Source organism: Rutilus rutilus (genome assembly GCF_951802725.1).
Source record: "Rutilus rutilus genome assembly, chromosome: 18".
NCBI lineage: Eukaryota > Metazoa > Chordata > Actinopteri > Cypriniformes > Leuciscidae > Rutilus > Rutilus rutilus.
Window position 1 is genome coordinate 34,381,911 of NC_140231.1, and position 15,991 is coordinate 34,397,901.

The 15,991-nt window shown below is 38.3% G+C and overlaps 1 long non-coding RNA gene across 1 annotated transcript; it reads right to left on the bottom strand.

Moving 5' to 3' along the window:
- Positions 1 to 10,323: 10,323 nt before the first annotated feature.
- On the bottom strand, positions 10,324 to 14,436 carry LOC311277084. The gene is made up of 4 exons (XR_014625161.1): positions 14,384 to 14,436; positions 13,777 to 14,084; positions 11,568 to 11,736; positions 10,324 to 11,164 (listed from the first exon to the last, which is right to left on the bottom strand). It is a non-coding gene; the product is annotated as an uncharacterized lncRNA (long non-coding RNA).
- Between the last annotated feature and the right edge of the window lie 1,555 nt (positions 14,437 to 15,991).

Here is a 15,991-nt window from a genome sequence, read left to right on the forward strand (position 1 = left end):
GGATCTCAGTAGAATTGAAGAACATACTGTACTGAAACACTGTAATAGTTAATGCTGTGCAGAAGAGCGGTGTGTGTGTGTGTGTGTGTGTGTGTACACCTGGGAAAACACTTCATTCATGTTGCCATACACCATACTGTAGGAATGTAGGGGAATTGTCATTAAAAACCCAGGAACCGCAATGGGAGGTGCGTCAACTATATAACCGGTTTGCTAAATCGCACCCGCTTCGGATGTTATCACCCGATTGAATGGACATTATCAGTGGTTATCAGCCCATTCGTATGGGCCAGTAGGACCCTTAGATGCAGTAGGTTGTTATCATCTATTCACATCGCTGATCAGCATCATCCAGGAAGAGTCTCGATCCAGTCCCCCAGGAATACAGTCCGCCGCCAGAATCCAAACCTCCCGCGACTTTCAGGTAAAATGACAGAAAATTAAGACATTTTCAACTGTTCCTATTTAGTTTATGAGCTAAAAAAAAAAAACATTTTTAAAAAACGGTTATATTAAAGCTATAATAAGGTAACATAAAAGAGTTTTAACGAAATACCAGATATTGTTTTTATTGATTTTTTTTTTCATTTGCATTTACTGTATTTACCGGTCAAGCTAGCATTACAGTTTACTGCAAAAACGTTGTTGTTTTTTTTAATCGAAACAAAACTGTTAGTATTACTAACAATTTAGCTTCCACCATGGCTAACTAATGAGTTTAAAAAAGTTAGCAGATGAGGGGGAAAACGATTTATTACACCGTGAGTTTCCTGTAAATTACACCTTTTAGCCTTAAAGGCGTTCTGTGTAATGACTACACTGTACATATATTTTGTATCTGCTTCATACAAACTCTTCATTCAGGCTATATCATGCTCGTATACCTACTGTATAGTGATAGTGATATCAGGTTTGTGGTAGCTCTATTTTGATTTATGTAAGCTACAGGCTAACGTTAAAGGGATACTCCACCGTTTTTTCATATTAAACTATGTTATTCCCTTAACTAAGACGAGTTGATACATACCTCTCTCGTCTCAGTGCGTGCACTAAATCGCTCTGTCTTGCGGCGAAACTTTGTTAGCACTTAGCTTAGCCCAGTTCATTCAATATGGGCCAAGCAGAGAAGCTACCAAACACCTCCACGTTTTCCCTATTTAAGTACAGTTACTCGCGTAGTGTAACTCGACCTAGGACGGTGACACAAAACGAAACGTTGCGCTTTTCTAAGCGTGTAAAATGGATAACTATATTGTATGGCGGAATACCATAGCAAGTGCTTGGAAGCACTTCGACTATTTGTTAAATAAAATTAAAATAAACTTACATTTCGCAGAATTCGGCCCCTCATTCAAGTCCTCGGTTCAGCCGTGCTCATGTATCAGCACAGCATCAGTTGGCCGAAAGAAAGGTTCGGTTCAGAGAAGGTGCTGTCACGCATGCTTAGTATCCCCAGCTCATCAGTTCTCTCTATCGAACGTGTCCGAAAGAAACAGTTCTCGGTTCTGCACTGGTGATTCGAGAACCGCTTCAGGAACCAGTTCTTGACTCGAGAACCGTAGCGTAGGCCTGTGTGTGCTGATCTGAGAGCTGCTGAAACCTGGATATACAGTCGACAAAACTAAAAAAGTCGATGCATGTCTCCAGTGTGTTTAACGCTTTATGTTTTGATTAACACATTATAAACATTTACTAAGCACCCTTAAAACCTTGGCAAGAGTCTACGTCAAAGATTTATATCAACTAAATTATTAAATTAGCTGTTCCTGAAAATAATGTTTTAGTATAATAATAAATGTTTAGTTTTAAATCAATTCATTGTGTTTCCAATCTTTAAAATAATACAGTGATAAGACTGAAGTGATAATTATGTGATAAACATGTTTCGTCATGTTTGTTTCAACATCAGCTCATCAGCTCGTCGGTTCTCAGTATGTCGAACATGTCCGAAAGAAACAGTTCTCGGTTCTGTACTGGTGATCCGAGAACCGCTGTACCTGTCTCAGTTCAGTGAACTGTTGGAGTTACTGGAGTTATACTCCGGGATATTGTTTATTTCGAGTCGGAGGGATGTGTCAGGCATGTCCAAATGTGAGTAACTTTAGTAACTTGTGGATCAGTGCTGACGCAAAACGCTATCTGTTTTCAATGATTCAGTCCGATTTAGTGTACTGGTTCGACTAGTTCACTAAAAAGAACCGGTTCAAAAGGACGATTCGTTCACAAACCGGACACCACTAGTCAGGGGCGCAACTACCCAGTGTCAGAGGGGTATGCAGCAACAATTTTGGTTGATGGACCAAATGGGTGGATGGACCCCCCCCCCCCCCCCCCCCCCAAAAAAAGAAAAAAAAAAGAAAAAGAAAAAAATAACTGTGCCATGTAATGAGTGAGGAACGAGTGATAGTTAACAGATGAAATAAGTACAAAATTGTCATTTATTAATAAAACTGAACTATACTTCACAGTGATGAATCCACTGCTGAGTGGACCTCTAGACCTCTGGACCTCTAGGCCCCATGCCAATGCATTACAACGGCACTAACCCAGCGCCGCCAATTAAGCAAAACAAAACAAAACGAATGGGCCGCCGATGTACGAGTTTTATGGGCCATTAAGACAAAGACAAAAAAGACAGCCTATTAGATGTATCGGCCCAAAAAGCACGTCGGCCCACCGGGAATCTCCTATGCGTGGACGTCACACTTTAAATCCTACCTGTTGCCTTTGACTATCCACTTATTTAGCTGCTGGCGCATCAATTGACATGCCATCTCCTTTTCCCTCTTTCTTTTTCTATTTTTAGTCCCGACAGCTTTTTTGCTTTATCCATCTTTTTCGACTCGTACCTGCTCGCTCAGCGCTCACGGTGCCCCCGCCTGCTCGCGATATTATCCCCCCCTCTCTATGTCAAAATTCTATGATGGAATCTTATGAATATCTTACTCTAGCCTGTTAGTCCTCTAAAAAGTTATATAACATTGAGGAAATGCAGAAATTATTTAGATACGCACAACAGCAGCTAAGTATAGATTTTTTTATTTATTTACCATCGTTTAGGCGCCCCCCTGGTGCTGCGCCCCTATGCGCCGCATATAGCGCATACCCACTTTTTGCGCCACTGCCACTAGTGCCTTAGGCTGGCCACAATAAAAGGCCACTCTCAATGCAGTTTTGTCACTCAGCACAATGCCACAGATGTCGTAAGTTTTGAGGGAGCGTGCAATTGGCATGCTGACTGCAGGAATGTCCACCGGAGCTGTTGCCTGTGAATCGAATGTTCATTTCTCTACCATAAGCCGTCTCCAAAGGCGTTTCAGAGAATTCAGAAAAAACGTTAACAAAAGTTAACGTCGTTGCAGCAAAGCAAATAATCCAATGCAACTAGACATTATAGTTCATTTAGTTTTTTTGTTTACAGCCCTCTGTTGAGTACCAGAATAAAATCTGGATGATGTTATTCCAATTAAGGTTTCATCCCAGACAGCAACACAGTGTCAGCCCAGATCCGGGCCGCGTGGAATCCACATGTTCCAGATGTGGGCCGGATCTGGGCTGACACTGTGTTGCTCTCTGCGATCTCTTGTTGCGTAGGAAAACAAGGAGGTATTTCAAATTAAAGCAAAGGACATCATTCCTCGTCTACACTGCCGCTATCATGTGACATGTGGTTGTGTCTAATTATCAAGCCCCATCGGATTTAATGGTCTCCGGTCGATCCTGGGAATTACCGACCCATTCTATAAAAATGATCTATGTGGGATGCGTCTGCGTTTCCCTCAACACTTCTAAAAGGCAAATAAGAATGGACTTACCACAACAGCAGAAGAAAGAGAAGATCAAACCTCTTGTTTGTTGCAAGTCCCAATATTTCACTGAAAAGACACTGGAGATCACGTCGGGGTCACCACTTCGTAAGGAATGTATAATGGTATAATTAGGTATAATGCGTGAATGTCTTTTCAGCGTTCTGTGAAGTTCACTTAATTTTTGGAATTTAGTTTAAATTTTACTTCAGCTCTGAGCTTAATCTGACTCCAGTTTCAAATGTTGATTAAATTTGGATTGTGTTTCTTATTAGAAAATAAATCACAAATATAGATTATGATTTAATTTAGATCTTTGATTATTCTGGGAAGCCCATACTTTCAATTACATTCAGGGACCCGATGCCAGTTCTGATATTAATCAGAGGATGCAGTGCGATCTCTTTTACCTCGAAGTGTCTCTGCTGACTCATAACAAAAAGTGTAATTTAGTTACAAAACTGCAACTTGTTAATTCAGTGATAGTCAGAGATCAGAACTTCTCTGAGTGATGTGCTCCCGCTCCATTCATCAGTCCTTCAGTTTGATCTATCAACACCAGACTCCACATTAATCTATACTAGAAATAATGATTTCAGAATCATACTGAATAAATTACATTTATTTGTCAAGTAAATCAGGCCAATTACACAAGTTAACAATTAAAAGCCAATTAAGAAACAATAAATACGCAGCATCAATTGCTCAAAGATTACTCTAAGAGTAAGAAATGCACGCAGTGGTGTGTGAGTGTGTGTGTGAGTGTGTTTCGAGTGTAAGAAACTGACTCAGAACTGCATGGGGGTTTTACTGGTTACAGATTTCCAAAGACTGCTCTGTCACTTACTCTTATATACCCAGACCAGAACAAAAGGTTGTAAATATTTCCTACACGAACACCTGGTTTCAGGGAAGAGGAGAGAGTTATCAGATATCTTGAAGAGACATCACCCAAACAGGAGAACAGGATTCAAGTTTTCAATCTTTCTCATAATACTAATGACTGCAATAACATTAAGACCATTTTACCAATCATTTAAAAGTATAACATTTAAAATGATACCAAACAAGGGAATAAACAATAGATTTACAAGAAACATCATATGTGATAAATAGACATTCTCAGTGAACATTCAGTGACTTGAATCAGAGGAAAGAGAGGGATGAGGGAGAGAGGGATGCAGAGATAAACAAGGAGAAAAGTTTGGGCAAGATGATGCCCTGTGCTCTTTCTTTGAGATCTTCTGTCCAGGGCTGCGCTTTATTGCTTTATTGCAGGGGGTTTGATCTCAGCTTTTGTGCAGGAAAATCAAGTCTTACAACAGCAATACTGTTAAGTGTCACCTGTGTCGTTGTTTTTATGATCCATGTTTTCCATGTCCTAAAAGCAGCCTGACAACGGTTTCAAATTGATCAAACAGGCCTTTCAGTTCAGCAGACCAAGCCCTGAACACAACCCTCACACACACTCCTGTGTGAAACACTAGATTTAAATACAAACATGATTTGGCAAATTTATAAGCCTTTTTAACTATAGCGAGCACACATAAAGTAGCCGGTTGTCACGATCTTTCACTATAAGTGCACCTCACAAAGAAGTGCGCACACACACACACACACACACACACACACACACACACACACACACACACAAACTAATGTTTAGGTTTGCTACTTATACCGCAATTGTCATATTTTTTAAAAACCTGCGGAATATTCACCAAATTCACTGTTTGTTCATATTGTGCATAGTTTGAATTAATCTCTATGAATGAAGCTTTACAAATCTGTATGATTTAACACTGATAATAATTATTTATTCACACTAAAGAGGAACTCTACTGGAGCAAGAATGGCACACCATAATGGTCTAAATTTCGCTGGGTGGGCTAAAGGCAGACCTCACATAGCCCGTCCAATTCAGAGCTAAATCGTGACCATGTCATGAAATTACATTTACGTCTAGTAGATATTATTGACATTGCAAACATGATGGGATATCAACCATTTCATCTGCTGCCTTGCCAAAAACTATACAATGAATCAGTATAATGAATCAGTTGACTATAAGTGGGCTACAAATAGCCGGTTTGAGTATAGAACGCATAGAACATGTAAAAGAAATGAAACCAAACACTTTGTAATCACTGTAGCCTTTGCTTTCATGAGGGAATATCCTAGTCTGCCACAACAATTGTGTTTTACAAACACAGTTACAGCAGCGAAGAAAAGCTAACGCAAGAAGTATGGGGATCTAGAGCCCGACTAAGCAAACACTGATCACCTCAATGGTGACTTCAAATGAAACAACATCTAAACCTCTGTTAATTCTCACTAAGATCTTCTGTTGATGTCTGACAGAAATAGTCAAAGTATCAGTATTTTATGTCTGTGATTAAGTTCAGCACTAGTGTCTGAGCCAGAGAGTCTTTCCTTCAGATCTCAAGATCCAAAGATGTGTGATTTACAGATGTGTCTTTTATGTTCATGATTTTTGGACAAACACAAACTGTCTGTGAGTTGCTTTGCAATTACAAAAGGAAATTACTTTGAAATAACCATGAGTTTTAATTAAATGCATCCTGAGAGTGTTTATTTGGTCCAGAAACAGTATAAATTATATCTAAATGAGACCATAAATGATATTGAAATATGTCCACAATGGCCACATTTGAACTAGTTTTTCATCGGACGTGCAGAACACGTCAAAAAAAGACGTCATAAAAACGTTCATTCTGGCTCCTCAGTGGACGTCTTTTTAACGTACGACTTTTGTCACAAAGACCTTGAAAAGACGTCTTTTGGACATCATTTTGCTTAGTGGATTGTGTTTAGTGTTTTGCAGCACAAGTGCATCACACTGCGATGTGTGTTTTAGAGAGTAAGAAAGTAGGAGTTTTGTAAGAAGATTGTGCATGAGATTGAGCGTATATACGGAAACCAGACAGGAAGTTCTTTAATAAAGTGTGTCTCTGTGTCTCTTTCATGTGTTGTTGTCGAGTCTGCAGGTGTAGAGTTATTCTGTGCTTTTGGAAGGTTGTTGTTGCTCGACACTGAAAATAAGCCGTTAATGCAACATTTAATGCTGTTTTTTCTTTTTTTTTTTTCTTTTGAAGCTTGCAATTCTTATTTTGAGGAATATGTTTTATTCTCATTGAATTTCGTACAACTTCTGAAAGTTGTGTTTGAGAGCAGTTCACGTGTAAATGGAGCGTTTTGCGAGTTAACTTTTTCCAGGGGTGGTGAGGTTATCCTGTGGTTTAAACATAGGCGTCGATTTCGGTGGGGACGGTGGGTAGGCCTACCCAGCAGATTTCATCATAAGTCATTTTGTACCCACCACTTTTAACATAACGTCCATAATAATTGGACTTTGGGTTAGATTTTTTGACAGTTTTCAGTGGTTATGAGGAGCAATATGAGAGAGAAATTTGAACCGAATCGTGGGTTTGGTCTATCATTACAGCCCTATAAGATGAGAAAGCAGAGTTTAAGTCGTTTGTCATGGTTGTAAAAAAACAATGGCTACCTGAACATCTTTGCCAAGCACGAACCAGTACAGAAGTAATCAATAAATTATCGGGGAGGATCATGCTTTTTATCACAATCATTTTGGAGGGTCACAGAAAAATGTATTGCTGGCGAAGGGAGGGTCAAGTCTATTTTGACTATAGATCTCAAAACTCCTCCGGTAGCCCCTAAATAAAAAACGAACAGTCCCTTAGGTACATTAAACCACGTCATGTCATATGGTCAACATGGTACTTATGAAGCAGAATAGTGGGTCATATGTCTAATGCTGTTTGATAGCTTAAGGCTTTCTTCTTCATAAAACGAGTCAGACATCATCACATTTTTGTAAATATTTGTATTTATTTACATTAGTAAGCTACAGGACATCTCTCTTTCAAAACATGACTTGCGCGAAAGAGAAAAAAAAACGAGTGCATCATTGTACCCAGCACTTCTGAAAATGCACTTCCGAATGCGTCTCTGTCCCCAGCACATCTCAAACCAAACTGACGCCCATGATTAAACCCCATGTAGCTATTTACTACTATTTAAATCGATTGCTGGACATTGTAATGTTATTGTACATATATCTGATTTAGCATTGTATTAGCAACCCCCACCCTACCTGTCCCACCCACTTTTTAAAACAAAGTTACGCCACTGGGCACACGTATCCAGTCCATAGGAGGGGAATGGCGCAGCAAGCCGACACTACGAGCCGGGCTAAAAGTGAAGCCGGCTTCATGTGAAGGGAGCCCACAGAAGCAACCGGCTCGACACATGGGCTATTTTTCTAGCGAATGTGCTGGTGTCGCCCAGCCCGCAGCTCTAAAAGATTTCTCTGAAATTAAAAATCTTTTGGAATTTTGGGGATATTGTAAGTACACAAGTGCAGGAAATATAAGTAGCTATATGAAGTAGATTATGTCAAAAATGATTTATGACCCTTGATTTATGGTTTTATGACAGGATGTCCTTATATGGGTGTTTTATGATGAAATTTGACCCTGTGTGGTTCTGGTGTGTTTATGGATGTGTGTGTTTTATGACTGTAAGCTGCTTGGTGTGACAAGGAAGTGAATGTTTTTTCAGGGGTGTTTTTATTATTGGTGGATAATGTCCACAGATTGGTGAAATTATGAACATGAAGAAATCTGTCATGGATTTGTTTTTTCAGATTTCACGACAGCGTCCATAATGTTTGTGGGAGAGAATACAAGCAGGGTAAATTAAATTAAGAAATAGCATTGCTGATAATTAATACATATAAAATATATGAAATAAGATGACATTTATTTAAGTATATGCATTTAAAAGTAAGTTTTAAACTTGAGTGGAAGTGTGCTTAGCTGAGATGAAATGAGCTGAAATGAGTGTGCTTAGTCTCTGTTCTCTAACTGCGGACGCCGGACGTCCACAGCTCTTTGAATCTTTCTGAGCTGATGAAACGTTACAAATTAGGTTTGTAAAAAAATATAAAATAAAAGCATTGCAGATAAATAAACCATATAAATATGACTGTATATATATACTGTTCTTGTTACACAGCTCTGGGGAATACTCGAAGAACTAGCTAGAGGAACAAAAATTGAGAAATATTGTGGTCATAATAATCCACCTGTAGTTTAAAGATTGAGTAAAATGGCAAACACATGCTGTATGTTCAGGGGTGTGTCACCCATCAATTGAAGAAAATAAAAATAAAAATCAACACTTATCATCAATAACGGAGCCCTTCAAACACAGTGACCTATACCAGTGTTAAAAGCGCTAAATAAATGAAGATGACTGACTTTGCTGGCTTTTCTTGAATGACTGATGAATTCATGACATAAAAAGAGATTACTAATACAGAACATCAAGACCGACAGCATGTAAATGACAAATTACAAACACAAATAGAAATGATTTAAACTAAAGCCCTATTCGGACGGCACTAGTGTAACATGGAGAGGTAGGTTAAAGAGTAATAATTATCAGTGCTTCTCAGTGATTTTAGTCCCGTCTGAATGTGCATCTCAGTGATCATGACGGACAATGTCAGGAAAGATTTACCTCCAGTAAAAAGGTCTGGAAAAATTACCTCAGGTGATACTAATCCGGTGCGAATAGACCCGCTGTAAATATGTATGCAAATATTCCATCATTTCCTGTTTAAAAGTAGTTTTCCACGGTTTTTCAAGTATGGAGACGCTTGAAGAAGCATCAGTTGTGTTCTAGTCGCTGGGACGAGTCTGTGGCAGAGCTCAAGTGTTTCACACACACCATTCAGATCAGAAGAAGATCAACAGCTCTTGTTATAAACATCTTTTAGCGTTAGGTAAGAGCCTATTACCAACACAATCCAATCTGAAGTTAATTAATACATCGTTCGACCGGACATAACTGTTTTATATATATAAATATAGGTTATATGTGTTTGCACACGTGATATCAGGAAGCAGCATAACACACACATGACGACAGGAGTGACGGCGATGAGCAAATCGAGTTACCCTCTCACTTCTGCTGGTTTACTGAGATCTCTTATCACGTGCGGATTGGCCATTAATATTACAGACGTCCTGTGGTAAAATTACATTACTCCATCTACCCTTGTAAAGTTAATCTTGTTAATTAAGTAAATGTTGGAACCAACAAGAAGGGCATATTACAGAGATTATCAAATAATAAAAATTTGATTAACAAAAATGTCAATGCAATAAAACGAAGACAGAACAGAGAATATTGAGTTTGGTTTGTTTCTTTGCCGTTACATCACGTGATCGTGGGGAATTCCGTCATTCCAGTGATCCTGATGTTGAGTTGCTACTTTTATTGTTTTTCTCCTAGTGTTTTAATGTATATACTATTCTTGTCACATGGCTCTGGGGAATACTTGATTCTGATTGGTCAATCACACCCTCCAGCATGTTACTGTTATTCCCAGATAACAACCGCTGGAAAAGGGAAAGGCTCATCAGCGCTGTACACTAGCTAAACATGATTCTGTGGTGAAGTAAATACTATAGAAAAGCAAATGTAATTTATTCATGAAAAAGTTAGTTCAGGCAAGATAAAAAAAAAAACAAAGTAAATCCTATTGTCATGATTCCTGTCCTGTGTTTCCCTTGTCTTGTGTGGACTTTTGTTATTTCCTGTCCTGTGCCATGTTTTGTAGTCCTTTGTAGTTTTTCTTGTTTATTAGTCTCCCCAGGTGTTTCTGATTAACCACACCCCCTTGTTATCTTGTTTAGCTTGTTTGCCTGTGTATATATACCTCTGCGCTTCAGTTGTTGTTTGTCGGTCGTTGTAGCTGTTTCCTGTCCTGAGTTCCGTGTTCTTTTTGTTCTATTAAAGTATGCTTGCATATGGATTCTCTCTCCGCTTCGTCCTTGCCTCATCGTAACACCTATATTAGTACTTCGAGCTTGTAGAAATTAAAGTGTAATTGAAACTTGCCGGCCCAGATAGTTAGTAAAGACAATGTTTAAAATAGTCCAAGTGACTACAGCGGCTCAACCTTAAGCTTATCAAGCGACGAGAATACTTTTTCTGTGTAAATATATAATTTTCTTGTGTGTGTGTTTCTCTGAGTGAGTTCACAGTGTAATAGCGCAGCGCTTCTGGGGTCCTGCATCACACATGACCACATTGGCCAATAGTGAGCCTGCGTTGGTGATGAAGATGATGAAGATGTTCAGGTCTTCAGCTGCTGATGGATGTCAGTGATGATGATGATGATGATGATGAAGATGATGATGATGTTGTGTGATCTTGAGGACATGATGAAGGGTTTGATGAGAATCTCTCCTCAGTTTTGACATCAGAATCAAACTTTACAGGCTCGTCTGGATCACAGGAGACTAGAAATCACAAATATATTGAGTTTATGGGATATTGTTCTCCATCACAACAATCACAAGCTTCAATAGTCGATAGCTTTAATAGTGCAGAAAGTCTGAAGAATCAGTTTGAATAGTAAATCTACTCTCTTAATAATTTGGGGTTAAAATGGTAAATGGACTGCATTTATACAGCGCTTTCAACAGACCCACGGCCACCAAAGCACTTTACATATCGCCTCACATTCACCCATTCATTCATTCACTCATTCATACACCGACGATTATATTAGAAATAACCCCAACAAGTAACCCAACTATGGGTTGGTGTAGCACTTTCCCAACTGTGGGTTATTTGTAAATCTATAACAACAAGAATAAAATGTGATGAAGAATTAAAGTTCAATAATGATCAAACACTCACAGTCTGGCTGTAGTATCTTCATACTGTCACATCTATCAAGTCTCTGTCCTCTTTCCTCTGGTGATTCACTGGTTTGTGTCTCATTTCTGTCCTCCATTTTTCTCTCAGTCTTCTTGTTTTCTGCTGATCTGTGATTTCTGCTGATTTTCTTTCTCCTCTTCATTTGAATCTGTTCAATCACACAGACAGAGTTTCATTAAAGCGATATAACATCATATCACGAGACATCAGATCAACTCCTGATCAACATCTGCATGAGCTCAGTGTTATTACAGCATCTCAGATTAACTCTACAATATTCACAATAATCAATGATGATGAGAAATGATAAATATATAGATGTGAGTTTATCAGGAGTCCTGATCGGATACAAAACTGGTTTTCATCATAATTATAATACAGTGGCTGAACTGATGCTACAGGTTCAGATAACAGATTCACTAATGTTATTGTTTTAAAATGTTATATCTTTTAAGAGGATCTTATTATAATATTATCGCCCCTTAATCTGTACGTTTCCACCCACGGCGCCGCCATTTGGTTTCGCAAGTGACACCAGTGTAACCAGTTCTAACACAATCTGAAGTATCTGAAGTTTTATTTCTCTATTAGACCCAATCCCATTTACAACACAACATCTGATACAGAAGAGGAAGTTAAAAAAAGAAAGCTCTGCCCAGCTCCTTCTATTTCCAGGTATAACAGTTATGTCATGTAACTGAGTGGCACAGTATATGCAATTGTTCCATTTACGTGGACGTCCCAAAATGTAATTTTGCTAACGTGTAAAATCTGTTTCACTGCAGTCTTCAATAAAATGCAGGCTCCTGTTCAGTCAGCTTCCAGAGTCCAGACCTTTGTCCAGCCCTCTATTAACCTCTGCCTAACCATCCCACTGAGTCCTCTGACCAGATGTGCAGCAGTTCTCCATACATGACTGAGTCCTGCCTGCCATGTACCCCTGCCAGCAACCATCTTCCAAGGATCATGAGGGTATCAATTCCAGAAGTGCTTTGGCAGTTTTGCAATGAGACCAACATTTGCTTTGATTTTAATGTCCAGCTTCCTAATTTCAGGCAGTTTACACCAATATACAATACTGTTACTTTATCCTAAAATATAATTTGGTTGCTAATGTGCGAGTCTGTTCACTAGAAATAGTTTTTCTTGTTGCAGATGCAAGGGATTCTGCAAGACAGTTAATGAAAGGCAAGTGCAGAGAAGTTTTCCTACTTTGCTTATACAGTATACATGTTAAATATGTTATGACCTGTAATGTTTTTTATTCTCCACAAGATGTTGCTTTACAAAAGTTGATCGGAACTGTAACTGAACTTGTAAAAGAAGTAAAGGAACTGCGTGAGGACAGTCCTTGCCCTCAAAGAAATTGCTGCAACCGTTGCCTGTCTCAGTCCCTCTGCACAACATATTTTATGGTATTGTGTCATGAAAGGTCACTGCAAAATCTAGAGAAATGTGTGAGGTGGCGCGGAGACACACATCTACTGTACCCCCGATAGAGCTCTAGGTCACACACTGTTTAGTTGTTCAGTGTTATTATGATAACAGGTTAAACGTTGTAATTAGCCAGCATAGGACGCAAATGAAAATAAAATTTTATATTTGTGATTTAAACTGTGTATTATTAATAAATATTGTTTCATATCTTGTTCCTGCTTTACAAATTAATGAATATAAATGGATGAATAAACAAACATGTTGCCCAATTGTTATTTTCTTTATTTGTCTTTATTATATTTGCAATGAATGGTTAGTTACCTTTACATCATTAAAAACGGGTGTCTCAGCTGTACCATGGCACTGTCTCAACTGGCTACCACATGGGTACAGTTGAGACAAAGACAAAAAGCACCTTATTTTGATGAGCTAATTGGGGAAAATATAAACTACTCGTGGGTATTATGGATTGATAATATGTTAGTCTACAAGCTAATGAAACGTCATGTGAAAAATCACTTCTTTTCAATATCTATTTTTGTGTGAAAAATCAAAAAGTGTCTCAACTGTACTCAGTCTACCCACGTCATAAAGTGTCAGTATCATATGCACGCATGAAACCATTTTCGGCGTAGGCTATAAATGGCACAAGAGATACAATTCGTGGTTTAGAAACGCACTTTCATTAGATCGGGCTGATATATCTTATGTCAAGACGAAATAAAAACACAATCCAAAAAAAAATTTGTACCTTATTAGGAAGATGAGCCAGCTGACACTGACTGTCCCAATAGATTATCCAAATCGTAACTCTGAAGAACCAAGATTATAGGCACCTTGATTCAAGTAGATATGAAGTGGATCTTCTGAATGACAGCTCAGGGTTGTCGTCATACAACCAAGAGGCGTATAATGCGAAAAGTGCAAGTGTTTTCAGTTCTCTTCCTCCAACAGTTTTCTGCAACGTCTTCTTCCCCTAAGCCACAGTTGCAGCGCAATAGACATTAGAGCCGTTGTTGTAATGGATAAAGTACGGTAGATTATCCTTTTTCCTGTAGCCTATATTCAGTAAATGAAAAGTTATAGTTTAGAATTGATTTTACACATTCAGACACCAGAGAAGATGAAGCTGATGATGATGATGAATGATATATAACAGTGTTTAATCTTAAACATCAGAAATACTCAGTTTGGTTTGTCACTGTTTTTTGTTTGTTTTTGGTTCAATATATTGTATTAGATCATGTTTAGCATATTTAGTCTTTTTTTTGCTTGCCATTTTTCTCTTTCTCTCCGTATGTGTCTGTGGTTTGTGATACGATCTTTTCTCACAAAATGAAAGAGAAAGTGTTAGTCACCTTGTGCAGAGAAGAGGAAGCGTCCTGAGAGAAACACAGCTCAGAGTGGTAATGTTCTCTGTGCTCTTCCCCTCGCTCATACACACGCCTCCTCTTGTAATGTTATACGAGCGTATTGGACGCTCAAGGGGTGTAGTCAACATTTCAGACAATATTGAACAAACCAGGTGATCTTTAACTAGGAAATGAATATAATATCTTATAACCTAGTATAACTAGAGGAGAGCGGGGACAGTTGCAACACTTTTTGCATTTCTCTCAGTTACTCAGAGACTATTGGACTAGACAAAGCAAATTTGTATATCTTAAACTTGCATCTGTCTGCTAATTACCCATACCATTTAAAGATGATTACATATGACATATCGTTCACTGTATTTATTTGAATGGAAGAAGCCAGACGTTGTAACTGAGTCTGACCCCAGCCCAGGGACGGTTGCAACATGTTAAAAATACCTTAAATTTCACTAGTTAACTTTAGCTTTTTGTCTCAATGAGCATAGAGTTCTGAAAATATTAATTGTTTTAGGCCTACTATAATATTATAGTATTATTTATTTATACAATAATATTATTGTAGTCTGATTTATTTATTTAGTCATATTGATATTGATTTATCAAATAAATTGAGTTTTGTTAGTGCATGTGTAGAACATAGGCCTACACAGATTCAGTGATCAGGAGTTACAGATGCTATTCAATCTCTGCATATTTCAGTGTCAGACAGGAAGAACTGAACAATTTGCAATGCAACAAACTTTTATTAAACATGCTATTTATAACTTGTTGCAACCGTCCTGAACACTATCCGCCATGACAGAACATCATACGCCTGCTAGACACACTGACTCTGACACATGCTAACCATGTCACTTAGAAGTCAACACAACAATAATTCAAACTAAGTAAGTTTTGATTAATTCATACAAAATGTCAGGACAGTATGACAAAAATACATCTCATGAAAAACATATACATTGTGGATAACAGACCAGCCACCCTGATTGCTGCTGATTTTGCATGTCCACACCAGGCTGAGCGCAATGTGACCAACCCAGATGAAGAAACAATGTAAATGTTGACTTCCTTCTTCTCTATTATAATTAAGACATTTCGGGGATGAGCTCATTCTAATACATACTTTGGAGTGGAATCTGGGTCGAGGCAGACTATAATTTCTTTTAAAACTGTTGAGATAATTGAAAAACTTTTGTCCAGATATTTGTATGTCAGGGTGGCAGAGCTGCAAATATGGCTCTTTTATTAATAAGGTAATACAGTGCAGTAGGGTTGTGCCGATAGTATCGTGTATCGACGATAGTCAGAGATATCGCTGCTGGCAGATGCCTTTGACGATATCAATACGATAATTAGCTCGTTTTCCCATTAATGTTTTAAATCATTATTATTATTATGAAGCTAGTATTGTTATTAAATTAATTAAGAACTACAATTAATTTGCCTTGCCTAAATTCATAACGACATCACCACATAACCACAATTGCGACATCACCGACGCGCGTATGAGATCCACAAATTGTCAAGAGTGCTTATTTTAACAGACGCATTCTTATACAGAGCCAAGATGAAGACGGCATCGTCGTTCGT